Here is a 27,041-nt window from a genome sequence, read left to right on the forward strand (position 1 = left end):
TAAATAATTTAAAAGAAAATTTGTTTAAGCAAAATAATAATGTAGTGTGGGTTTTATGAGACATGTGAAGTAAAATGTATGTCAACAATAGCACAAAGGCTTGAAGGGGAAATATTGAAATGGAAATATACTATTGTAAGGTCCTTATACTATAGATGAAGCAATATAATGTCACTTGCAGGTAGTCTGTGATAGTTAAATGAACCACAAAAATAACACAGAGTTATAGCTGAGAAATCAACAAAGAAGATAAAAGAGACAGAAACAAAAATAATCCAAAAAACTTCAAAATAAGTCAGTAAAAGAGAAAAAAGGAACAAAGAAAGCACAGGACAGAGAGAAAACAAAGAACAAAATTATAGCTTTGAACTTAATGATACCAGTAATCATGTTAAGTAAAAGCAGTTGGAACACTGTAATTAAAAAGGCAGAGATTACCAGAGTGGAAAACAAAGCATGACCAAATGATATGCTACCTATAAGAAATGCAGGAGATTAAAAATGGATACAGTAGATACAGAAACAGTATACTCCAGAGCAAAGAATATTATTAGGAATAAAGAGGGTAAGTTCATAATATTAAAGGGGTCCATTAATTAAGAGTACATAACGTTAATTGTTTATGCAGCTAATACCAGAGCATCAAAATACATGAAGCAAAAACCAATAGAAATGATTACATGTACAGTAATAGATTTCAGTACTCTGCTCTCAATAACTGATACAATACACAGAAAATCGGGCAGGATATAGGAGATGTGAACAGCACTATCAACTAACTTGACCTAATTGACATTTCTTATATTCAACAACAGCAGAGTGTCTATTTTTTTGAAGTGCATGCAGAACATTTACCATAACAGACCATATTCTGGGCCATAAAACAAGTCTCATATTTGAAAAACCTGATGGAAGCTACAGAAAAACTGCAAGAACTACTTTTTTACTTTTCCTCTCCTTATGCGGTCCCCTTCCCACCATGCCCTTAAGACAGTCTGGTAAAAAGTCTGTTTGTTTTTCAAGATTGAACTCAAATACCACTTCCCCATAAGCCTTTCCAGACCGACCTTCTCATTCTCCTATTTTAGCAGATAAATTTGTACATTTTATATACAACGCTGAATTCTGTATATGGACATCTCAAATAGAACCCATCTCCATCATTTTAAAAGAGTAGTTTGTGAGCTACTAGAAGAAGAGATTTTTCTTATTCATTCCATAAAGTTTAGAAGATAAATGAGTATCTTCTCCACTATAGTAACTAACAACTTATGCCTATGTTTGTGCCTCCTTCACCAAACTGGGGGCCTCTTATACATGAGGATTGGGTGTGACTTTTTTCTTATCCTCATTATTTAACACAATGTCTGGCCCACGGAAGACCCTTTCTGTATACCTGCTGACTGAATGCCTAGATGAACAGTGTGGGGACTGTCTGAGCTTCTCCACTTCTAGAAGAGAGTATTTCAAAGACCACAGGGAAAGGTTGGTAACAAATGCAAGCGTGAAAGACAAAACAGGTTTCTCCTAAGACAGCAAGAAGGTGGCCTTGAGCAACCTCTCTTTAGAGGCAAATATTCCGCCTTTGCTCCCTACCTGTGGGTCCCTGCTGAGAGCTGTGGCTGGGGCAGGTGCTGTGGCACTTCCTTTTCCCAGCCAGGTTAAGAAATCTCTAGCATCTTGATAAAGTGTAAGAAGAAAAACAGAGGGAGGAATTCAATTTAGAAGACCTTCATAACTCTTCATGGAGGCACTTCCAGGCATAGGACTGGGCAGGTGGAGGGGAGGAGGCCTGCCAGCATCAATATCTCATTACTGCTGGCTCCACTGGCCTGAGAGGTCAGCACAGAAACGAGTGCCCCGGGGGAAATTTAGCTTGAGAGCAGCGATTCTGCCTTTCAGCGTGTTGATAGACTAACTCTGTTCACTCCCCTGGCAGAAAAGAAAGGGCCACTTATTTAGCCTAAGAAATTTCACAGCTGTGGAAAGGACCTTTTAGAGATCAGCTGGTCCAACCCTTTCTTTGACAGGTGTGAGCAGGGAGTTCCGGGGGGCAGCAAGTCCGAGGCAGAGGCAGAGAGGCTCAGGCTCCGCCAGGGCAGGGTCCTGGCCTCCTGACTACTTTTCACTGTCTCTCAACACAGATTTTGTAAATCCTCTGGATTTTAATGGTGCCTACAGGGCAAAGTCTACATGTACTGGCATGTCCTTCAAAGCCTTTCAGTCTTAATCCTAATAAAAATTTTCTACTCTCATTTCTTCTTCTTCCCTGTCTTCCAGCTACAGTGCACATTCACTCACAGTTCCTGGAATGTTGCAGGTATTTTCGTATGTCTATACCTTGGTTTATATCACCCCCACTGCCTAAATGGCATTTCTTTCTTTTGCCTTCTGAAAAATTCCTACTTATGCTTCAAAGCCTAGTTCAAATGTTGCTTCCTCTTCAAAAACTTCCTGGATATTCCAAGGCAGAACTACCCCCTCTCTGCACCATGCTGCTTATTTATAGCTTTTTCTTATATGTATCTGTTATAGTATTATATTATAGCAAAAGTATTTGCTATGACTATATATATTAATATATGCATGTCCATGTTCAGGTTATCTTGTTTGGAGGAGTTATCTCCATTTGAAGTTACCAAGGGTATATGAAAGGCAATACCTTATTCATGTAGCTATTTATGCAGACCCACCTTTGATCATGTAAGTAAGTTCCCAGAACAGTATTACTGCCTCAAGAATGTACACGGCTTTCTCAAGTCTGATACTCAAGTCATAACCACTTGTACCAGAAACACTAGGATATATGGCTTACTTATAATGCTAAAAACACTTTTTATGAAACCATAGATCACATTTTATTTATAACATGTAATTTATATATGTTCATTAAGAAATTAAAAGACAATGATGAGTTTACTACAGAAGCTTTCAGTAGATTGCTCTGTAGCAGAGGACAGATTCCATATGCATAATTAGGTCAAGTACATATATGTAATTTCTTGATATAAAAAGTTTTTAAAAATAGAAATTTTCAAACATAATTTGAGCCACAACAGATAATCATGCTTGTTCATTTGGCTGCTTCCCTGGCTCGCCATTTAAACCTAAATTCCAAAGTCCTGAGCCCACCATGTCAGGCTTTTCTGAAACTGGGGTAGATGTTTTTCTCTCAATTTCATTAGTGAAGAACTAGAGACTTAAGGAAGTTAAATAAGCAGTGCAAGAGCTCAGTTACTAAAAATAGGGCTGGGATGTTTGTATACAAATGCTTTGTGCTCTCTACTATATCCATTTTTTTGAAACATGCCACAGAAAGAACCAGAGAATGAAACTGGCAATAGAAATGAGAGGTCCATTCAATCTCCAGCCTGCCCACTTGACCTCCCAAAGTATAGTGGAGGCTAGCAGATGTCTCCCTAAATCTTTTCTCCTCCTCTCCTTGGGCATATGGTTAGATTACACTTCTTATGAACACTCCCACTGCAGAGAAGTCTAGCCATGTGGCTAAGTTCTAAGCAGTGGAATGTGGGTGTGTGCTGCTGTGTACCTAACCCTGAAGGCAGTGGGCTTTCTCTCTTTATCCTCTTTTTCCCCTTTCCACCTGCTAGAACCAGAGTGGACCTAAGCTTGTGCTGACGGCAATAATGCCTTAGGTGAAGGTGGGTCAGGGCACTGGGAAGAACATGGGTTCCTGAATAACTATGGGTAGTACAGCCAGCTGCCGACCTAGACTATTCAGAACCAATTTGTGTATGAGAAATAAACTGCATTATTCATTAAGTCACTGTACTGTTGGATTTCTTTGTTACAGAAGCCTGTCCTTACCATTACTAATCCATAGGGATGCATACTTGAGAAGGCAGTTGCAGAAGAGCAGGCTTGAGTGTCAGGGGAACACGGCAGCTGCCTAAAGATCTTTCCATGGCTCTACTGGGGAGCTGGGGGTAGATAAGCCCCACATAGCCCCAGAAGCAGAACGAGGACAGACACCTGACTAGTCTCTAGAGATAGAGTTCACCTCCATAACATGAGGAGCTCCCTTTCAGACTTGTTCTATCATAGAGAGGGATGTCTTTAGAGGTAATGAGTTCCCTGTCAGTGCAGGTGTGTGAGCAGGGCTGGATGACCTACTGATGAAAATACTACAGTCAGGGCTCGGGCTTTGCTGTGGGGTTGAACTGGATGACCTTTAAGGTTCCTTGCATCTCTGACAGTCTAGAGTACAGAGAGGAAAACAATCTCATCCAATAAAAGGCCTCAGTAAAGCAGGCGCTGACTCACTGATGCAGAAGCCGGCTGTGCCTGGAGTTCAATTGCCCTAATAATCATCATCATCACAGAAGTTGTATTGGCTTTTTCCCCCTTTGATTAAAGTCCTCAGAAATACCTTCAGGCTCCCTTCCAAACAAATGGCCCATTACAGAAACTCAATTTTAATCTGATCTCTCCTTCGGTAATTACATTCTTGGTCAGGGGAACAGGACATTCGCTTAATGACGGGGATGCAGCTCAAAGGGTAAGCACTGCAAATGTCCAGAAGTGAAGAGAATGCATTTGGCATGATGTGCCGCCATCAACACGCATTCGAAAAATGCTGTGTGGTGTGGAAAAGGCCTTGGCTCGGAAGGCAGGAAGCCTGGGTGCTATCTTGCCCTTGCCTCTGACTTACTTTCTCACCAGGTCTCTGTACCCCACTCTTCATATCCCACACAGCAGCCTGAAAGACTGCCAAAACCCAGAGAGGATCAAGACTCTCTGGGCTTTAAATCTCTCCCTGAACCTCCACTGTTTTGGACAAACTAATATGACCTACAAGACCCTGAGTCCCCTTGATCTGGGGCCTGTGTACCTTTTCTCATCTTTAATAGGGTCCATTCTACTTGAGCCGTACTTGGCTTCTTTCCATTCCTAGAAATAGATTCATCTTTCCTCGTCTGTGCATAGTATTGTTAGGCAGACAGACAGAAATGAGCGGGATGGAAAGGAGAAAGGGCCCCTCCAAGATGACTCAGGGAGTTGATCAAATAGAACCAGAAAGCCAGAAATGACTCAAGGAGTTAATCAGATGAAGCCACAGGGTCCAAGAGTGACTCAGGAAATGTCCAGGGATTAAAAATCCCAGATAAGAACATCAGAGGCACAGGCACAGCACAGCCCCTGTCCCCATTTCACCAATCTGAATAAGCCTAGAGAGCTGACAGCTGTCAGTCAAGGACCTCTGCCCTGCCAAAACCACATAAAGGAAGCCTCAGAATGAGCATCTGGGCCTGCCTATCCTATCTGAGGCAGGCCCGCTCTGCTGCTCTATGCAGAGTGCATTACAACTGACTTTGCTTTCTTGACTTTGGTCTCTCGTCTCACTGTATCTGACTTCCCTGTGACCCCAAGCCGAGGCCTTTCCTTCCTCACCATGTTCTCTCTCAGGTGCACTTCTCTGCCTTCCTGTTTGTCTTATTAACTTCTATTCATCCACTGGATCTCAGCTTCTTTTCAGTTTTATTTAAAAATCCCTTATATAGCACTTACCATGTGCCCAATATTAAGTGCTTTATAAATATTAATTTACTTCATCCTCATCAGAGCTCTACAAGGTAGGCACTATTCCTATTCCTATTTTACTGATGGGGTACACTAAGACCCAGAGAAGTTATGTAACTTGCCCAAGGTCACAAGGGTTCTAACTCAGGCAGTCTGGCTTCAGAGTCCATGTTTTAAAGCACTGTACTATGTTGAAGTATCACTTCCTCAGGCAGACTTGCCTGACCAGATGATCTCCCATTGGAATGCATGTTACTCCACTGTGTCTAAGGATGTTATGCCATATCTTCTCTGCTAGGCTGAGAGCTCTGGGCAGACAGAGATCCCATCTTTCTTACTCACTGTGGCACCTCCAGCCCCCAGCATAAAATGGAAACTCCATAAATGGCTTTTAATTGAATTAATGAATAAGTGAACAAGACTTGGTTTTCAAACATGTAAAATGAGGCAGTTGATTTTGTTCTTCATTTTTTCTATTGCCATGAATAAGAAAGAGTCCTGGATTCAGATGCTGGCCTTGACACATGGTGGAAAAGTGTCATAGTGCAACTCATTTAAACTCTGTGAAACTTAGCTGTTCCCTTTGTAAGAGAAGTTTGGATTAGATGGATTTAAAGACTGTTTTAGCTCTTGGACATCTCAGGTGTTTATCACTAATGCATATTTTGAGAGGTTATGGAAAATTTTGGTTATATGCCCCAGTTTAATGTTGCCTATTTTTGGCATGGTGTAAAATCCTTGCTGTATATACCACCAAGACCAGAAAAAGAGTTCCGAGGCTTGGAAGTACAATTTGTTCTTTTCAGGCTGGTATGAAATGCAGGGGGTTGAGGAGTGCTAGAAGGCAGGTATTATGAAGTGAAAAGAACAGAAGCCTGTGAGACCGAAGCTCAGAGTTGAGTGCTGGGCTATCACATAGCAAATTTGTCATCTAGAACAGGTCAGTTGATTAAGTTCAGATTCTAAATTGGACTAAGTGTATTCCTTGTGGATACTGCTTTCTTTTGCCAACATTATGCTTGGCTTTGAGGAGCTCACAGATCTGCTTTCTTCAAGGAAGCTTCAGTGGCCTATGGTTCTCAGTCTTTTGAATTCTCCTCCCCTTTCCCGTCCACCCCCAGAGAGTCCAAAGAGGAACTAAACGTCAGGAGTTACCACATCAGCCATCAAATCATGGTGTCTCTAAGTGACTAGTAACAATGTGAAGCTGTCAATGACAAGTACAAGCAATTATTTAGCCCTTAATATAGGTCAGATTCCTTGGAAGAACCTGGCAAGCCCCCTGTTGCTTTCACCTATAAAATGGGAACATTTGAGTGCAACTGTGTGAACACTCAGGGACTAACTAGCTAAGATGATTCTAAATTTCTGTCTGATTTAGTTCTTCAGAAGGAAGGTCCTTTCCATGAATATCTTTATGTGTTCAGATTCTAAATTGTTTCCCATCTTGGTAGGTGGCATCAGTCTACCCAGGTTCCTAAAACAGACACTAGTTCTTCCTGAATCCAGTCCTAATCTTTTTTCCACAACACACTGGTTACCAAACCCCATCAATCCTAACTCCTCAATATCTCTTTTTAATAACTCAATTCTCACCATTGTGGTAACGCTCTCATCTCTAGCCAAAATTACTGTAACTGTCTCCTCATTCATCTTCCCATATTAGTCCCTCCTCCTACAGAGACTAGTTCTTAAATTCAAGTTTGACCACATCACTCCTTGCTTAAACACCATTAATGATTACCCATTTTGTATGGCATAAATTCAAACCTCTGGTGTGTGGAATATAAGAATTCCCACAACATGGCCTCCATAGACCTGGATTAGAATTTTGGCTCTACCACTTCCTTACCATTGGGACCTGGGCAAGTTATCTAGCCTCCTTACTTCTCCATTTTTTTCATCTATAAAATAGATCATCATTTCTACCCTGTAGGGTTGTGGTAAAGATTACATAAAATACTGTGTTCCAGGTGCTTAGTACAATGTCTGAAGCATAGCTAGAACACAATCAAGTATTTATTTTTATTAACAAGGAAGGAACTCAAGTCTAATGTATAACTGAGCAAAGCAAAGACAGACATGGTAAAAACTGTGGAGAAGACCAGGAAAATAGATGGGCAGACAGCATTCTATGTAAATTTAGAGGCAGGAACCATAAACACTGACTAAGAAGGGACAGGAGCCTTCTTGGAGGACGTGGTTTCTGGTCTAGGACTTTAATGGTCGCCTTGGATGACTATCTTGGGCAGAGTTTGTTGGCCTACTTTGATAGTTAGTTTTCTCTGTCCCTTTCTGGGGCTCTGCTCACTGTAAGTTGAAATAATTAGCATGGAGTTTCTGTTCTCCAGGCTATAGCAATGCATTTGTTCTACCCATAAAACTAAGGGCTTATTTTCCAATATAATTGATCCCTTAACCTTCAGACACTCAAACATTCTCTCTATCCTCAAAACAATAGAAAATTAAAAGAACAATTTCTTTTTACCTTCTAAATCTTGGCAACCGAAAATAGAGCAAGAGACAGAACATTAAGGCCTCACTGGTCTCAATTTTCAACAATGTAATGTGTAATTTTTCTCATTGGAACTTCAAGAACTCTTATTATTTAATCTGTTATTTATTCTGTTAAAGTACAGTCTTCCTTAAGAGCAAAAGGATTAATGGTTTCAAATTCCAGCACGTTGACCTTTATTTTACATCAAAATACTTATTTGAAACCACTCTGCCTGCGTTCCCATAAGCCATTTGGTATTGAACATTGAAGGAAATATAAAGTTTAACTCCCACTCCATTCAGGAAGCAGTGTTTTAGGAATACAAACAGACTTTTGTAATGTGAATGCATAGGTATGCGGAAGATGCTTTGTTGAATTTGTGCATAAAGCAGGTGATCAAAGGCTTGGTTACATTAGTACCTTCCCCCCCTGTTCTCCTTGGCCCAGGTCCAGGGTAGACTGAGGCAAGGTCACTTCCTACTTGTTTTCCCTATCATAAAAGTATATATTTTGTCTTAAAGCATGGAAGAAGGAGAATAAAAAGCACAAAGAATAAATGAATCAATGAAGCATTAGAAGTAAAGTTGAAGATTTAATATGGAGAGAAGAAGAAAGTGAAAAGAAGAGAAAGCACATTTATTGACCACCTACCAAGCATTAAGTGCTGTGCTATGAGCTTTTTATGTGTTTTTATCTGCAAACAGCTCTTTGGCTCTAGTAGGACTGACCCTCCTTGAACTCTACTAACGCTACACTAATGACTCTTCCACAGCATGGGGCTTCTTACCTTTCATCTTAATTACTCATATGTGAGTCTGGCCTCCCACACTGGACTGGGGGCTTTTTTGAAGGCAGATACAACTGATGTCTTAACTATTTCTCTTTCTCCTGAGAGCCAGGTACATATTTAGTGTCTGGTACTGTTGAATTCTGTTGTAATCACTGGGAGGCACCTCAGTCTTGTCTGTTCAAAAATCTTCCCATCAGTCCCATTAGCAATATAGCCCAAACAAGATCCATGGCCTGGTTCCTTACAAAAGTCTTGGAGCCTGATGTGGGCAGACACCCATCTCTCTAGCTTCTCCCTACAACTTTGGCTTTTCACCACCTTTGGTGAAATTCCAGGTTCTCTCTGTAGTCTAATGAGTCCGTTTTGCCATCATTTAACATGTGAGCAAATTGGCACCAACCCAAGAGACTAACGTGTAGTTTCCACAGTGTCTCAGGAGCTGGGCCTCCATTCAATCTACCTCCCTTACTCAGCATGACATTTATACTGTTATGTGGGAACCTCCATTTAAAATAATAGCTTTCTTGGCAGAACCCTAATTGTCCAGTGTCTGGGTTTGTTGTCACTCTCAAAATGAGCTAAACAAAGCCAACTGGCAGGAGGTTCCTAATGTTGGACACAATGCACTCCCAGAGACAGAGCTAGAAAACAGAGAATCAAGAGACAAAGTTCTGACTGAAGGTGCCCAGTGGCACTACAGGTATGGTGGGCAGATGAGGGGGACAATCTACTGGGGAGAGCACCAACTGGGTGGATTGAATTAAATGAAATGACATAAAAAAAAGTAACTTTCTTAAAGCTGGCCCAGAGCAGATGTTCAATGAATGAGTCCGTAATGTGTCATCCCACAAAGTTATGGGAAATATGTCACCTGTGTCAGGCCCTAGGCTGTATACCAGAGACACAGTGATGAATCAGATCCAGCCCTTGCCCACAATTTGCTCACAATCTGGTAGGGAGAGAGCAGGGCAAGGATGATAGTGGGTGTAAAATGATGGCCTAGAGGGAAGCACAAAGCACTGAGGGAAATGGAAAGGAAGGAGGGCCTAACTCTGCCTGAGCAGTCAGGAGAGGCTTCAAGTGGTGGGAATATTTGATCTGGCTCTTTCAGCATGAGTAGGAAATCTTGGGTTGACCTAAGAAAAAGGCAAATGGACCACTTGTATAAAGGTCCACAATATACACATGAAGTTTCCATTGTCCTTAGAGCACAGTAAACACTTTAGGATGGATGGAGGATAGCATGCCTGCTGGGGAGGGAGGAAAATAAGACTGGAAAGAGTTTGGAGCAAGTTGTTTGATGAGCATTGTTTTTCATCTTGCAGTCCAAATAACCTGTTATGGGAATACTGGGGGAGATGGGAAAGGGTCTGGGCAGAGCCAAGACTTGAACCGAGGTCATGACATAGGGATGCAGAGACAGGGAGAGAGAAGAAATGGGGAGATGAATCAAAATACAGAAGGTTGTGGGGTGCTGGGAGGGAGAAAATAAATATCTGCTAAGAATTTCTTATGTCCTAGGCACTGTGCTAGATACTTAACATGTACATGTTAACATGTACTACATGTGTGTGGTTCTTGTAAGACTGGAAAAGAAATATGGGGGGGGGGGGTCCAATTTACTCTTAAAGGGTAGGACAGGCCTATACTCAAAACTATTGTGGCTGCTGTGGTATGTCATTCATAGGCAGGAACTATTCTTGACCCGAGCCCCCATTTCCACTATTCTATCTGTCTTTCAGTTGAGGAATTTATCCCCAGTTCCAGCACAACACCCTGGATGAAGGCTCTGGGGCCCCTCTGGCTGAGGGGGAGAAAGTGAGTATGACAGCGCAGCAAACAGATGCACACTTGGAGATGCCGTGCTTGTGGCGCCTTGGGGGTGTCCAGGAAACCGCCCCAGAATGCAGCTGCAGCAAGCTCACTTTCTTCCTTACTCAGCACGCGTCCATTACCGTGCACTTAGCAACACTGAGCAATGTCTGGGAATTCTAATGAGAACCTGGTTGCGACAGAGGCAGAAGCTTCTCTGAAGGGCAGTCTTGATGATCCACAAAAATAATGGCAGAACAGACATGCTTTGAGGAGCCCTTTATTTTACAAAGCTGGAAGGGAGGTGGCTTCACAATACCAAGGCAACCTTCCAATTTATAAAAGTCACAGGCTCCATCTCCCCCATGGAAGAAGATTCTCTTCTGAGCCTCCTTGCTTCACCACACACACCATATACTTCCCCTATCCCTACCTCTTCTGCTTCCATTCGCGCTCCCATCTCTGACCCCTACGGGAAGTTCTTGACCCCTGTAGCTACTCAGCCCTGCCCAAATTGCTCACACTGGGAAGCAGCACAGGGTGCTAAGCTGGGAGCTAGGGCACTGGGACCCACCATTTAATAGCTGTGAAGAATGGGTGAGCCTCTGCTCTTTCTGAGCCTCAGTTTCCCAGTTTGGAAGCATATGGTCTCTGGTCCCTTAAACTCAAAATGTTGATTACTATGTCACCCTTTGAGATCTAACTGAAGTCGTACGTTACCCAGCAAGCCACCTCTGATCACCCTGTCAACTCTCATCTTATTTTCTTCTTTATCATATCGTCCTTATTGTTGGGATCACAGATTTGACAATATTGAAGGTGTTAAAGTCCTGTCTCTAATGCAAAAAAAATGCTTGAGGAAGTGGTCTTCCTTACTTTGGACCATCTCATCCTTCCTCCCTGTTCTCATATGCCCAGCCAGGGCTGAACTGAGCTGAATAAATATTTTTTAAATAGAGTAGGAGGGGATCCTATCAACTAAGGATGTGCTCTCTCTGGAAGACTGACTAGAAATGGCTTCCTGAACCCTAAATTAGCAGTTTTCTGAGCAGACTGGTGAGAGAAGGCATTGTGGGCAGAAGGAACAGCATAAAGTACAAGATAAATATTTTAGACCAAAAGGTAGCATAATGTGGTCAAAAGTATAGGCTTTGGAGCCAAAATTCATTCAGCTTCCAACTTTAGCTTACCCTCTTCTGCCTCAGTTTTCCCTTTTGTAAAATGGTGGGGCCACTAACAGTACCTACTCTCATAGAGCTGTTAGGATTACAAAGGTGTATGTAAAATAAGTGAAACTGTGACAGGAACATTGTAAATGTTCAATAAATGTAAACCCTTATCACACAGTTAGAAGTCACAAAGTTAGAAGTCAAGGATTAAGGAAGTTGAAGCTGAATGTACAGTCAGGGGCAAGATCATGAAAGGCTTTGCATATTTTATAAAGGACTTTAGCTTTTTATCCACCAAGATATATGGAAAATTGAGAATTGAATGGAAAACTGAAGATCAGATTTGGGTCCTGGAAGATCCCTCTGGGGTTTGTGGAAAATCAGCTGGAGAGAGGTGAGAGAGGAAGCAGACAGAAAAGTTAAAAAGTTGTTAAAACAATCTATGAGGGACACTTGGTAGCTTGGAACGGAGCTCCATGCTCCTCTCAAGGCTGACTGTCTCCAAATGTCATGCCCAAGCCTGCCCTGCACTAGAGGATGCATGGCAGGCCAGTCTCACAGAGTAACCACTGCACACTGTTCCTCCCAGCAGCCTATCCCACGTGCCCTCCGCAGGCCGGGCCAGCCGCCCCTGTTTTATTGCTGCACATTAGTCACTAACAAAATGCCTGCTCATCATGCCTTCTTAAAGCTCTAGCTGCCCCACCTGCCCACACACAGCCCCGTCCTACAGGCCGCTTCCCTGAGAGCTTCCTCATCCTCTCTCTTGGAACTACCTAGTCATACACGACCAATACTTCAGGTGGCCATCACATTTGTCACCCAAGTCAGGGCACTTCTGAGGGTGAAAAAGAGTAGTATTAATAATTATACTGAGTTGACCAGCATAAGCAGTGAGCTATATATGGTCACTTTACCTAGTGGTGTGGAGACACCCTACTTCTTTAGTCTTTTGTTTCTAGTATTTTCCTTCATCTGCAAATACTTTCCAGTATACAAAAAATTTCCACCTTGTTGTTTCATCAATCTAAACACCAGCTGTGAGAGTCTAGGAAGGCAGGAACTATTTCTTTCAGCAAAATGGCTTTCCTTAGGTCATCCATTTAGCCAGTGGCTAGAACAGGACAGAACCTTCTGCCCCACTCTGAGGCCTGTTTTAGCCCTTTCCTCAGTTAGGGTTTGATGGGAATTGATTTCTTCCCTTCAGGTTGGCAGTGGAAGAAAGGATCATGGCACACGGTTGCTTCTCCCTCCTCTCCCCTATTGGAAGCTGTAGGAATGGTAGGGGATTAAGAAAATGGAATTGAGTGGCTAAAAAACTATCAGAAAATATCAATTAATAAATACAATCATCATTCAAGAGGTTATTATGAATAATTATCTAGATGGTAGGATTTCAAGTGATTTTTCAGTCCTTATTCTTTTCTACGTTATCCTTTACTAGTTATATAATTTAAAAAAATGGTATGTTCATTTATTTTTTTCTTTTTAAAGAAAGGAACAACCTAGGGTTCTCAGTGGAAGGGCCAATTTTAGTGGAAAGAAAAAAAAAAGAAAGGAAAACAGAGGCTTTTGAGCTGGACCTGGATTGCATTCTTAATTCTACTCTGTGACCTTGAGCAAGTCACATGTGCCTCTGTGCCTCGGTTTCCTAATCAGTAGCCTAGAAAGCCTACCACCCACCTCACAGGACTGTTGTGAAGATTCTGAAAGATTCAACAAGCAAGAACTCCAGGTAAGGACCTGGCTTGTGGCAGACTCTTAATAAATGTTCATTCCCTTCACAGGGGTGTTATTGATGCAGCCTCCCAAGGCTTGACAAGCCTTGCTGCCCCCTCTGCTCACAGCTCCAGAGCTGTCGGGGGATGCCTGTGACAGCTGCACCCCTCAGCATGCGGCAGAGCTGTCCAGGAACAGGCGCCTAATGTGGGGAGGCAGTCCTGTCAGAATCGCTGGGGGTTAGTCTTCTTGCCTTCAGGGTTTCTGACAGGATGTTTTGATAAAATAAATCTATTTTAAGTGACTGTAATGAAATACTAACCAGTTTCTGAAGGGCTTTTAAGATATTTTTAAGAAGTTTCAGATCAAAGGCCCTGGGAAGGCTGACTTCGTGCATTAAATATTTAGTACTGATTCAGTCACTTGAGAGCTCAGGCATTTTGACACTGCAAGAGGGAGAAAGCACATTCCAGCTGGGGCCCACTGACGTTAAAGACAGGGGTGATGAACCCAGCACCAAGGGGCCAATCTCCTGGCTCCCATTGGCTGGAAGGTTGGAGGAGGTGACCTCGGAGGCTGTCCACCTATGGATTCAGGATCTGATAGAATTATTCATGCTCTATAAGGACTGGGCAAGCAGGCCTCTCAGTAAGCCTTGACAGCAGGGATCTGCCTTCCCAGCTGCCACCACCAGTCTTAGTGCCTGTCACTCTGCACACTGCCTCTTGGAGTCTGCCAAGTACCTGATGCCTGCAATGTGCTTTGCAGTCCAGCTGAGAGACACTGTTCTCAAGGCCACACATGGCTCACAGAGTACTGGTAGGTGAGGCTTAGTGTGAAGAAGAGACTTGCAAGAGGCCACACTGAGAGTTAGCAGCCTCGCTGGGGCTGGTCTCAAGAACTCTTATGTGACACTTCCAAGGGCTTTCCAGTATATTACACTGTCCCTTCAATAACAATAGCCACTTGCAGGTGGACACATGAGGAAGAGGAAGAAGCCTAGAATGGGGTCTAAGGTAGTGGTTCTTGATCTATACCAGGTCATAGCCACCTTTGGAAATCTGGTGGAAATTACAAATCTTCTCCCAGAAAAATGCACACATGTACATGCATATACCTCATTTGGCATTAGTGCTGGAGAATTTGAGCATCCCTTTAAACCCATACTTGCACCTCAAATTGCAAAACCTTAGTTCAAGGTCACAATAGATCCAGTCAGCCCAGAGCTTATAACTGAGTTCTTGGATGAATTTTGAAGGAGTGGTATGACACAGTGGAAGCAACACAGGGTTTGGTGCTAGACAAACATAAGTGCTCAGTAATAGCTATGTAATGTTGATGAATATTTCTCTGATATTAATAAATCAGTATTTTTCTGAATCTCAGTTTCTATTTTTAATATAGGATAACATTACATCATGGAGCTATTGGGAGTTTAAGTGGAAAAAGGCATGTAAATCATTTAGAGCACCTGGCTTACATTATGTTTTCAATGGATGCAAAGTCCTTATCCATCTTTACCCTACCTCTCTCTACTGCCAGAAAACCCTAATGGATCCCTCCACATGCAGTCATCCACTCTGGCTGTCTACCATACGACTGAACTGTAGGCTCCAGGAAGACAGAGGCCATTTCTGCTTTGCTCACAGTTGCCACCTTTGAGTATAGTGACTGCCATATTACACTGTATATACATATTGTGCTCAATACATATTGAGTGAATGAACTTAGGGAATAAATGAAGAAAACAGATGGACACACAGGAACTTCCAGGGAGGAAACTGGGGCAACAAAAAAGGTGATTATCCTGGGGAAACTGTAAATAATGCTTTAGGCTACAGGCCACAGGTGTTTCAGGACCCCCAAAAAGCAAGGATTTAGGAACTGGGGATTCTGAGAAGACAATGTAGAGGAAGCTCTGCGTATTAAGCTTTACTTACCCTTCCGTTCGTCTCCACCAATATCATAGGCCTTGTCTCTTCCCACATGGAAGCTGAGGAGCTGCAGTCACACCAAAGTGCCCCAAGTAGGTAGAAAAATCTAGGCTGAAGCTACCAGGTGGGACAGTGGGAAAGGGCACAAGTTATCAGCCCCGCTTGACCCAGCCCCAGCTCTGAGCCTGCAGGCACTGCCACCTCAGCCTGGGAGATGCGCTGGGCTGTTTCTGGGCCATTCCAGACAAGGCAGGGAGTACAGGAAGCCCAGAGCAACAACCAACACTAAGAGAATCTGCAGAGCTATGTCTTTTTTGTACCTTCACCTGCTACCTTGGTTTCCAACTTTACACCTGCAGCGTACGACAGAAAAAGGGGCCAGTGACCTTGTTTTGTGAGGCACAGATGTGGAGAATCTAGGAGGACTAAGTCAGTCTCCCCCAGAAAGCTAAAGGCAGGAGGCCCGGAAGAACAAGGGTGGAAGCAGAGTCACAGAGAAGAGGTAGGCGGGGTCCTGAGGCAAGCCAGGAGGGCGGCAAAATAGAGCCCCAAAGGCAACTAGAGGATGAAGCTCTCCTCACCGAGTGAGTGCGTCCATGATCCTATTAGATCCCTATAGTAACACAGAGTAGTCAGTGAAAGGATCCTGTGCACAATAGAGGGAATACATTTTGAAGTCAGACAAGACCTGTGTACAAACCCTGGTTCTACCACTTTCTAGCTACGTGAGCTCAGGCAAGTAAGTCAACCTGAGCTCTGGTTTCTTCATCTGTGTAAGGGAGTAACAATAGCAACCTATTGTTAGACCTGAAGATGAAATGATTACAGGATATAAGGTAAAAACAGACCCTGACACACAGTGTATGGGGAGAAAATGGGTAGATAACATGACTAAAAGGGCTCCTTTTTGTTGCAATGCAAAGAACGCGAGATTCCCCCAATCAGGAAACCTAGGTCATACTCCTAAAGCCTACAGACCTCTTCTCTTCTCAGGCTTCAGCTTCCTCAGCTGGGGGCTGGGAAGGAAGGTGCTCAAAGACTAATCTTTCAGGGTCTTTCCAGATCTAAAGTTCCATGACTTCAGCTGTTTGCAATAAAGGCATTATGAATGGGAGAATGAGATGAAAACTCTGGGCCATCCATCTCTCCCCAACTTCTGTAAAAGGGCAGCTTGGACAAACAATATCAAGACTGGGTAATATTCTGCTGACCTAGTTAGACAAAGTTAGGAAACTTTTAAATATGTATGAATATTATTGAGTGAAAAAGAGGAGGCTGACTCAAGTGGCTGCAGTGCATATTAATATCTTATTATTATCTACTTTAATGTAGGAAATATACTGGAAACTGCCTTTCTTATAAGATACAGTTTGGAGAAGAGAATAGCTCTATTCTCTTCTCAGCAAATAATTATCTTTTCATGCCAAACTATGGGAAATATGCCAGAGAAATCAAGTGATATTGGGGGATGAAGTTAAATGATTTAGAAAAAAGGAGTCCAGCACTTAATAAGTTAATCCAGTCCAAGGCATATAGAGAAAACAGGATAGGAGTTTTTTGTACCCTTTTCTGAAATGACACCTCTTTGGGAAGGTAAACAAGGAACACTTTCAGCAGTTTTTCCTTTAAAGAGAGATATGAATAATATATATATTCAACAAAAATTTCTTGAGAACTTACTATGAACCCAGCAACTGTACAGCCACAAAGAATAAAATCCATGTTATAACATGTACAGTACTTTATTTCCTTTTATGGCTGAATAATATTCCATTTTATGGATATATAATATTATTTATCCATTCATCAACTGATAAATATTCGGTAGTTTCTAGCTTTGGGTTATTATGAATAATGCTAGTGTGAACATTCATGCACAAGTCTTTGTGTGGACATATGCTTTCAATTTCTGGAATATATGCCTAAGAGTAGAACTGCTGGATCATAGGGTAACTCTGCTTAACATTTTGAAGAACTGCCAAATGTTTTCCAAATAATTTGTACCATTTTATAGTCCCATCAGCAAGGTATAAGGGCTTCAATTTCATCGACACTTGTTACTGTCTGTCTTCTTTTAGTATAGCTGTCTTAGATGTTGGGATGTGATATTTCACTGTGGTTGTGATTTGTTACTTCCCCAATGACTAATGATATTGGGTATCCTTTTATGTGCTTATGAGCCATTTGTATATCTTGTTTGGAGAAATGTGTATTTAGATCCATTGCCCATTCTTAAATTTTGTTTGTTTTTGTCTTTTTATTGAATTGTAGTTCTTTATATGTTCTTGATGCAAGTCTCTTTTCAGATATAATTTGAAAAATATTTTCTCCCATTCTTTAGCTTATCTTTTCATTTTTTGATGGTATCACTTGCAAAACAAATGTTTTTAATTTTGACAAAGTCGTTTGTCTTTTCGATTGTCATTTTTTTTGGTGTAGTAGCCAAGAACACAGATACACTCCTGTGTTTTCTTCTAAGAATTTTATAGTGTTATCTCTTACAGATAAATGCACACTTAAAGAATATGTATATGTGAATTTTGCCAAGAAAAGAGGATGGGGAAGCAGGGAAAAGAGTAAGCAGTTTGGCAGTATTGGGGGAAAAAATATAGCAGCAGCCTCACAGGGAGAATGCTGAACCACAGGAAGGCCCTGCCAGGTAGCATGTGACCAATTTACCACCCAACACCCCCTGCCCCTCAACACCCCCCCACCACCACACACACCCCTCTGGTAACAATCCTACAGAGAAAAGCAGAGCCCTGGGGGATGGTTACTGCAACCTCAGCCATGTTGTTGGATAAAGGATACCCCTGGAGGAAGAGTTTGCTCTGGAAAGGAGCACAGACTCCAGCCAGAGGCTATCAGTCAAATCTCTCCTAGATTTTCCAATTCCAACTGCCATGGTGTGGGGGACTCATAATCCTCTTCTTTACAGGCCCTGTGCTTTGTCCCTTCCATGACTGAACAACACATACCATCATGTTGTTCCCAAGTCATCACTGGTAGGCAGTCACCAAAAGTAACAGAAAGTGACCTTCGTGCAAGTAAAATTGCAGAATCAATTCTGAGGTCAAAACCAAGTTGCTTTATAATCCTACCTTTTTGAGATGTTCTTTAAGTCAAATAAATACTAAAAAGGCCAAGAGTTGTAGACAGTATTTTTTTTAACACTGAAACAATCTCCTGAATGCTAATAATAGGGTTCTAGGAAATGACCAGTTCATTTATTGAGTCTCTCTAAAGTAAAACATGTTTGTTAGAAAGTGGATAATAATGACTTGTAAACTGATTCTATTTTCTTTTCCCTAAGAGCCTTTAAGAAGTCATTGACCATGTCCACCTTTCTGAGCTACCAACTACTGTCCTTGTAATAGTTTTGTCTTTTAGGAATGGCTAAGAGATAATGCCAGACTAGTTGATGGATGATGATTTTCTCTAGGCAGGGGTGGTACCCAAGGGAGCTCTAAGTAGCAGCATTAACACTGGGGACTTATTCTGGAATCCACTATAAGACACAGCATTCTACAAAATGCTTCTCTCAACAGACCCAGGCCTTTCCTCTCTGCACGCCCAAACCTCCTTCTCCACAGCCATCAGCCAATCTTGAGCATGACCTTCTAGATGTCTTTACAGTCTGTACCCTCTACTCTAACACCAATATACTGTCCTCTTGCCCTTTAAGTGTCCTCTAAGATTGAGCTCAGATATTGCCTCACCCACACAATTCTTTCTGATGTTCCACCTTGGGTTAGGAGCTTCTTCCACATTCTTACACTTCCCTTCCTGCTCCCCACCAATCACCTACACTTTCTTCTACACAGCTATTGCCACTTGAGAGTAGTGCAATCCTGGGAAAGTTACTTAAGCTTTCTATGCCTCAGTTTCCTCATTGCAAAATGGGGATAATAGTAGTACCTGCTTCATAGGGTGGCTGAAGCTAATTAAATGAGTTTATCAAGCAACTAGAACAGTGCTTGGCATGTAATAAGTACTCTAAATGTTAGCTATTCTTATTTTTATATGACAAATTGTATCCCTTCAGGGAGCTTAGAGTCCCATAGGGGAAATATGGTATTACAGACATATTATACCCAAGTATTTATGAACAGTTCAGGAGACACTTTCACATCAGTATCTACTAGAAGACTCTTGTCATGACAATAACCCTGAAGCTAAATCACAATGTCTAGTTTGTAGATGAGGCTTAATGAGGTTATTGGACATGTCAAAATATAAGTGGCAGAACCAAAATTCAAATCCCAAAGCCCAGATTATCTTTCTATTCAAATTATGACTGTAAAAGGGGTTCCTCTGGATATCTATTGAGCAGGGGGGCTAATGTATGAGGAAACAGGCACAGAGAGGTTAAGTTTACACAGTTAATGAGTGGTAGTGTCAGGGTTCTAGACCATGTAGGTCACACTACTGTCTTAGGCATCTAATTTCCTTCTTATGGTCTTGAGGTGCTCAGTTAATGTTTGCAGAAAGAGTAGCCAAATAAGCAAGCCTTGCAGATGGGTCTGGGAGCGAGAGGCAGTGAGCTGCAGTGGACAGTACAGGAGTGAGCATTTGGGCTCACAGCCAAAGCTGTTGCACCAACTCACTGGGTGAGTCAGGAAAGTCACTTCCCCTCTCTGAGCCCCAGTGTTTCCAGCTGCCGAAAGAGAGACAAGTTTGCAAACATTGTTAGGAGCTGAGACCTCTCTTCAAACTAAGTATATGGAGAAGGCCAGCAAGGAGGGGCTGCTCTGGTGTGTGTGCCGGGACAGACAGGAGAGGCCAGAGCCCTGACTTCTCTGAAGTCCCTCTTTCCCCTCCCCCTTTAAGTGGCTCCTAAGATACTGTTCAGACCCCAGGTCCCTCCTTAGGGATATGGGGAACTAGAGCAACTTAAGATTCTTCTTGGCTTTGACATTCTATGACTCACATACAAGAAATAACCTTGTGCCCTAATGTTACATACCTTCTGATTCAACAAAATGGAAATGTGGCTTCAGAGGAAATGACAAAGCCTGGTGGCACCGAGAAGTACAGGGAAGGAATTCTGGCTGCAGCAGCATGACTGTTCCGCCTGCCCCAGTCCTGTACATATCCTAAATACAAAAATATTCCCTGAATCTATGAATAGAGAAAGATGTCGAATGAATAATCAGAAGAGTGGTAAGTGTTTTTAAGGAGAAATAGGGTATGTTATAGGCACATGTAATGGAGGCTTTCACACTAGTCTAGGGAACGGTGGATGAATTCTGTAAGGAAGGGATGTTCAAACTGGATCCTAAAAACAGAACAGGAAGTAGTTAGGCAAAGGGCCATTGGGAAAGAACATTTCCAGGTAGATGGGCCAATGTGTATGTAAGGTACGGAGAAAATCCGTAGCTCACAGAAAGACCTATAGGAAGGTCAGTGCAGATAGAGCATAGACACAAAGGAGGTATGAGAGGCTGGAGAGCAGGCAGAGGCCAGATCATGCAGGATATTGCAGACCATGTTAAGAATTTGTTATTTTATCTTAAATTACTGAGAGGCCAGAATGTTCTATGGGTCATTTTCATGGATACTGAAATCATTCAATGTGGTGGCAGCAGTGCAGTGGAAAAGACATTTATGGATGAAGGTTCTCCATGACTGAGGGAAGAGTCCAAGAAGTCAGCACAAGACAATAAGAAGGAGTGGCAGGGGTTAAATAGACTGATGGCATAAAGCTTAAAACATGTCTTTTTATATGATGTCTTTTTGTAAAAGGGAGAAAGAATCGTCTGAAAGTAGCAATCTGCCAACCTACCCGGGTGGTGTTTGGGGAGGTGTTACTCCGTCTCTTGGTCAGGTACCAGGGCATCAGTGAGGGGAGGGGAGGAGCACAAAGTTAAGAGGAGGGCTTGGGGTTTTTGGCAGCCACCTTAATGCTGATGTAGTGCTGGGAGCAGAACAGAGAGAGCCTGGAGGCCTGCTTACCTCACATCCTATATGCCCCTTGGCTAAAGAAGCTGTAGGAATTTCCTGAGAGACTCTGCTAGTTTGGACCAGGGCACCGGCAGCAGAGGTAAGGAAGAGATAGATTCTCAGGATATTGGGTTGTAGCCTTGATCATACCTGGTGACAGATGGTACAAGAAGTGTGAATACAAAGGAGTCAAGCAGGGCAGGTTCCTGGCATGGGCAGCTGGATCGGTGGTGATGCACTCACTGAATTAGGAGACCCGGGTCTGGAGCAGGTGTGCAGCAGTCAGGGGCAGCCTCTGTATCTGGAGGCGTGTCTCCTTGTTCTAGCAGAGGAGGACCCAGGGCCACAGTCCCAGCACCTCCTCTCCAGACCCTTGTTCACCCAAGGCTGAGGCTGGGCATGGAGGGGCCCCCTGCGGCTGTGGCAGTAGGGTAAGTTGGAAGCCCCTCGCCAGAGGCTGAGAGGATGTCTCTGCCTCCAATTAATTTGGACTCTTTTGGAGGGAATAGCAAAAATTATGCCAAGAGAGTGGTGACTTGTGAAGTGGCCTGTTGGGAGGGCGCCAAAGCCACTAAGCTTGTTTAATTTAGAGTGTCTAATCAGGACAAGGTTTGGTGCAGATGGGGGTCCACAGAACTCTCCCGAGAGGTGGATTAGGGGCTGATAATTGAGATTACTAATGTCCAACAATCACTCCATTTAAAACTCAGCCAAAAGATGTAATTATTTTTCATACATTTGCTTGGTCATGTTGTCAGCTGCGACTCCAAGGGGTTTACCTCGAAGGGGAGAAAGAACAAAGGGGGAAGGTGCAGAAAAGATGAAAGGGGACTACGTTTTTTTTTTAAGCTATCATGCTGGTCAGGATGGTGCTGGCCCTCTCTCGCCTCTGTTCTGGGCCTTCTGCTCCTTGACTTTCCTGCCCACAAGGTCACTGGTCCCCTCCAGCTCCTTTCTGAGATCCTGGCTTCTCCACACAAGTCCACACAAGGTCTGTGGTGGAAGCTGCCAAGCCTTCACATCTTAAATTCTTCCAGATCTCCTCACGTTTGTCCACTCTGCTCCTCTTCCTCCTCACCCTAGCTTTCTGGCTCTCTCTGACCTCTGTTCTCTTCACTTTGGCATCATGATTCAGTCCTTTTATTTTCAGCCTGTCCCCAGATTCTTAATTTGGATTGGATTCTGAAAATCTTCCCAGATAAGGCCTAGGGTGTCCCCTCTGCCACCTGACCCTTTTCAGTGTGGCTTTGCCGATCTGGGAACCAAAGGCCTGCTGAGCTGTGCCAATCTCAAGAGGAGGGGTCAGAGTCCCAGCAGGGGTTCCTATTGCCCAGGGTCCTTACTGTAGAACGTCACATAACCAGAAACTTCCCCAAAATAACTTCCTTTTCTAAAGTTTTCCCTTTGCTATCATCATAGACTTGACTATCTATTAGATAGAACCTTATGTATGCTCCATATGGACAAGAAGGACAAATGGGGGCAGGGACTACATCTTGTTTATTTCTAGATCTCTCATAGTATGTGGTACATATGAGATACTAAATTCAATTCAACTAAATTGAATTGAATGATTTGGAGGTAGGAAAATCTTGTTCACTTGGGTCACATGCTACTGGGGTTAACAGCATAATCAAACCCAGGGACTGATATAGAAGTGATATAAAATACCAATCTAGGCATTCCAGGGAAGTCTTGGTGATATGCATGGATCTCTGTTCTTGGTCTCAGGCCTTATCCTATTAAACACTTGTATCTGACTTCATACTTAAAGAATACATATTTTAAAAGTTCTTAAATATTTTTAAGCATTTACTTAAGAAGTCACTAATATGGCAGATAAGAGAATCTAAGAATCAAAAGGATCACAGCATGCTAGAACAGAAGACTAAAACCAATAATTTGAAACTAAAGTGTAAAGGGGTCACGGTTATACTGTAAAATCTCCTATAGGCTAACGAGGTATTGTGGATTGGATCTTGGGACAGAAAAAGAATGTCAGCAGAAAAACTGATGAAATCTGACAATAGTTCTGTGGCTTAGTTAATAGTAATATATCAATGTTAATTATTAGTTTTGCCAAATGTTCCATGGTTGTGTAAGATTTTAACACTAAAGGAAACTGGGTGAAGGGTATGTGGGAGCTCTATATTATCTTTTCAACTCTTCTATAAACCTAAAACTATTCCAAAATAATAAGTTTATCCAAAGAAGAATGTCACAGAAACAAAAAATAGGTTTATTTGATGAACAACAATAAAAATCTACTATAGAGGAGGCTTACTGCTAAAAGAAATTAATATAAATTCTGGCTGCATTTCTAGAGACCTAGTACCCAGAGCAAGAGAGGCAATGGTCCTATTCCAGTATTGTAGGAAGGAGATCGTGTCAGAGAACAACAAAGAAGGCATACAGTTTAGAAACCATGGAATGTGAAGAAACGTAGAAGAAGGTGGGCAGAGGAGGTAGGGAAGGATTAGCCTGGAGAAGAGAAGCCTCACAAGGGGCGAGTGCCACTGTCTTGCTGTGTCTGCAGGCCTGTCCAGGACCTAAAGGAGGAAGTGCATGCAAGGTGGGCCCAGAGAGGGGAGCTAGAATCAGAGAGAGGCACTTACAGGGAGGCAGTTCTTTCTGGGGGTTGTAGGACTTTCTTGTCATTGTACTGGGGTTCAGGCTGCCTCATGAGGTATGTGAGCAGAGGCTGGAAAGTTACATTTCTGGAATGTTAAGAGAATGTGCTGGTCTCTACAGTTTATATCATAGCCCATAAGGGATGCTTAATATTTTGCCAAATTTGAATGTGACCTCTATAGTCTTTGCCAATTCTAGAGACTGTGAGCTATGAAGATCAGAAAGACCAGATTTTTCTGGATATTTCTATGACTTTCTCATTACTGTACATAGTGTCTTGGTGGTAAAGTTTTCCCTTGTGCTCTTGGCTAACAAATACGTGTGCCTGTGGGAAGGAAAGCCAACTGAAGCAGGAAAGAGTTAATCTGACTTCTAGATCAGCTGCCATCAGCAGATTAGCCAGAGGTGGAAGGGTTAAATGCCACAGTGATTGTGTTCTCTTCTGCTTGGTTCCTCCCTGCCCTCAGGATAGAGTCCAGATTCTTTGACTTGGCATTCAAGGCTCTCCTAACCTGATCTCTACCTCCCTCTCCTTCCCCATCGTCACTCCCTCCCGTTCTTCTTAGGGTGACCCTGTGTTCTTGTCATTTGGAACCACATGAAATTGTCAGGACTCAACATTTGTCTCAGTCTCTGTATCCACGTTTTAATCCTCAATTTAAAATTCCTTCTTCCTTAACTTCACTTCCTCCCTTGTGCCTCTTCTCTGCCTACAATTTCTATTATATCAAATCTCTCATCATTATTGCAATTATTAGTTTTTATGTCTGTGTAGCCCACTGCACTGAATACTTCTCAGGGGTAGGGCGTATTCTGTGTACATCTTTATGTCTCCAGCACAATATAGAGTCTGACAGGTAGAAGATACTGGCTAGATTTACATAGCAATAAAGTATATCTTTGCAAGAATAGGTAAATGATTAAATATGTGAATAAAATATTTTCTTATCCTGGACTGGTTTAGAGTCCACAAAGGCTTGGCTTCAAATCCCTGCTATATAATAAAGACAGCTTAATGAATTTTATTGTATCTCAGTTTTTTAAAAATGCAGACGGAAGGTAATACTTACATATCTTAGAGGTTAAATTCTTCCTTCTAAGGGAAGCCTTCATCCCAAAACTCAACCTCTTTCCTGATTTAATTTCTCCAATATCGTCTGTCTCTTCTTACTAGAAGGTAAGCCCCATGAAGGCACAGGTCTCTGCCTGTTTCACTGCTGTATCCCCAGAGCCTAGATGCTGCTGGTTGTCTATTAGACATTCAATAAGAGTACTGACCAGATTGGGGTGTTGTGAGGATTGAATGACATAATGTATATACAGATTATATAGCATTAGGCCTGGCACATGCTAAGCACTCAATAACTACCATTATTATAAAATAAAGGGAAGAATAAGAGACAACAGGACAACAGGATTACGTGTGCCTCAGAACATACAATTAAGATGCCATGAACACCTGAGCCTTGTTTTATGTTTGAGTTGGAGGGAATGCTTGAAATAATTTGGTCTGACCTCCTGAGACTCACAGAGGAGAAGTGATGTTCCCAAGGTCACAGAGCTAGCTGGTGGCAGAACTGAGACAGTATTATTGTCACATAAATAATTTTCTAGTGATTCCCTAAAATGCAAACTCAGATTATTTTCTTTGTTACACACTTCCTTTTGGAAGTATCACTAAGTAAGGGGATGGCTTTTTCCAAATAATTGTTTCGAAATACACAGATACATAAACACAGTGTTATGTGCTCACGTAATTAATACAATGACATGAAAATAATAGCACATTTTACTGTGTCTGACAGCACAAAGGCTATATGATTTAAAAACTAATGTTTATCGTTTATAATTTACTTCTGGCTATGTTGGAATGAGAGTATTGGTAAACCCTATCCCCAAAACACAAATATAAAGCTAGACAAATTGACACAAAATTTCAGTGTTTTGGGGATTGACCAAAAGTATACAACAATCTCAAAACTATTACACTTAAAAATCTGTTGAACTTCAGATAATAAGATTGGGAATCTGTGATGGGGTTGCTCTTTCCGAGGGTTGTTCCATCTTTCCCCAAGTTAGATGAATGCAGGGCTCTGTTAGGGAAAGCCAGGCAGCAAGGATCGTCAGTTTCTTTCTCATGGTCGAAGGGATTCACTTAATTTGGAGCAGTGGGCAGTGCCCACGCCCAGGAGCATTGTCTATGGAAATACTAATCCCAGAGGAGGGTGGGTGACAAGGGCCCACAGCTGCATACCTGGGACAAGACTATTTCTGGCTGAGACTGGGTGCAGGCTCGACAGAGGCCTAAGACCCGGGAAGGCTCAAGCGAGCCACACACTCTCGAACAATCTTGAGACTGCACATGTGCACAACACAAAAGGGAAAGGAGCCGCCAGGGCAGACTTGAAAACTGCATACACTTTGTGCCCCTCATACCCATCACAGATCCACTGGCAGAGGACAGAAGCCTCATGGGCTCGGGGGTGGGCGAAAACACTCAGCTCAGCCACAGCTGACCATTAACCTGCACAGATACTCAGACACAGCGCAGACTGGGAAAATACAGGTTTAAAAATAAGAAAGAAAAAAGAAAAATTGAGCAGAGACCTCAGAGAAAGGTGTCAAGATAATCTGTGGTAAGGGTTGGTCTTTCCAATAAGTGGAACAACTGGATGTCCATATCCAAAAAGAAATGAATCAGATCCTTACCTCATGCCATACATAAAAATTAGTTCAAAACAGACCATAGACTTAAATGTAAGCAAAAACTATACAAATCCTAGAGAAAAATACAGGAGAAAATCTTTGTGGCCTTCAGTTTGGCAAAGAGTTCTTAGGTAAGGCTCCAAAAGTGTGAGTCATAAAAAAAAAAATTGGTAAATTGGACTTCAAAATTAAAAACCTTTGTTCTTCAAAAGATATGTTTAAGAAAATGTATGGAAAGATAAGACATAGGTTTGGGAAAAGTACTTATAAAGCATGTATCTGACAAGGAACTTTCACTC

General features: G+C 42.4%; 1 protein-coding gene across 2 annotated transcripts in view; it reads right to left on the reverse strand.

Moving 5' to 3' along the window:
* The window catches only part of AGBL4 (AGBL carboxypeptidase 4), a 1,371,246-nt gene that overhangs the window by 435,170 nt on the left and 909,035 nt on the right, over positions 1-27,041 (reverse strand). The gene's annotated exons all lie outside the window — the stretch shown is intronic.

This window comes from Manis pentadactyla, chromosome 4, assembly GCF_030020395.1.
Source record: "Manis pentadactyla isolate mManPen7 chromosome 4, mManPen7.hap1, whole genome shotgun sequence".
Lineage (NCBI taxonomy): Eukaryota > Metazoa > Chordata > Mammalia > Pholidota > Manidae > Manis > Manis pentadactyla.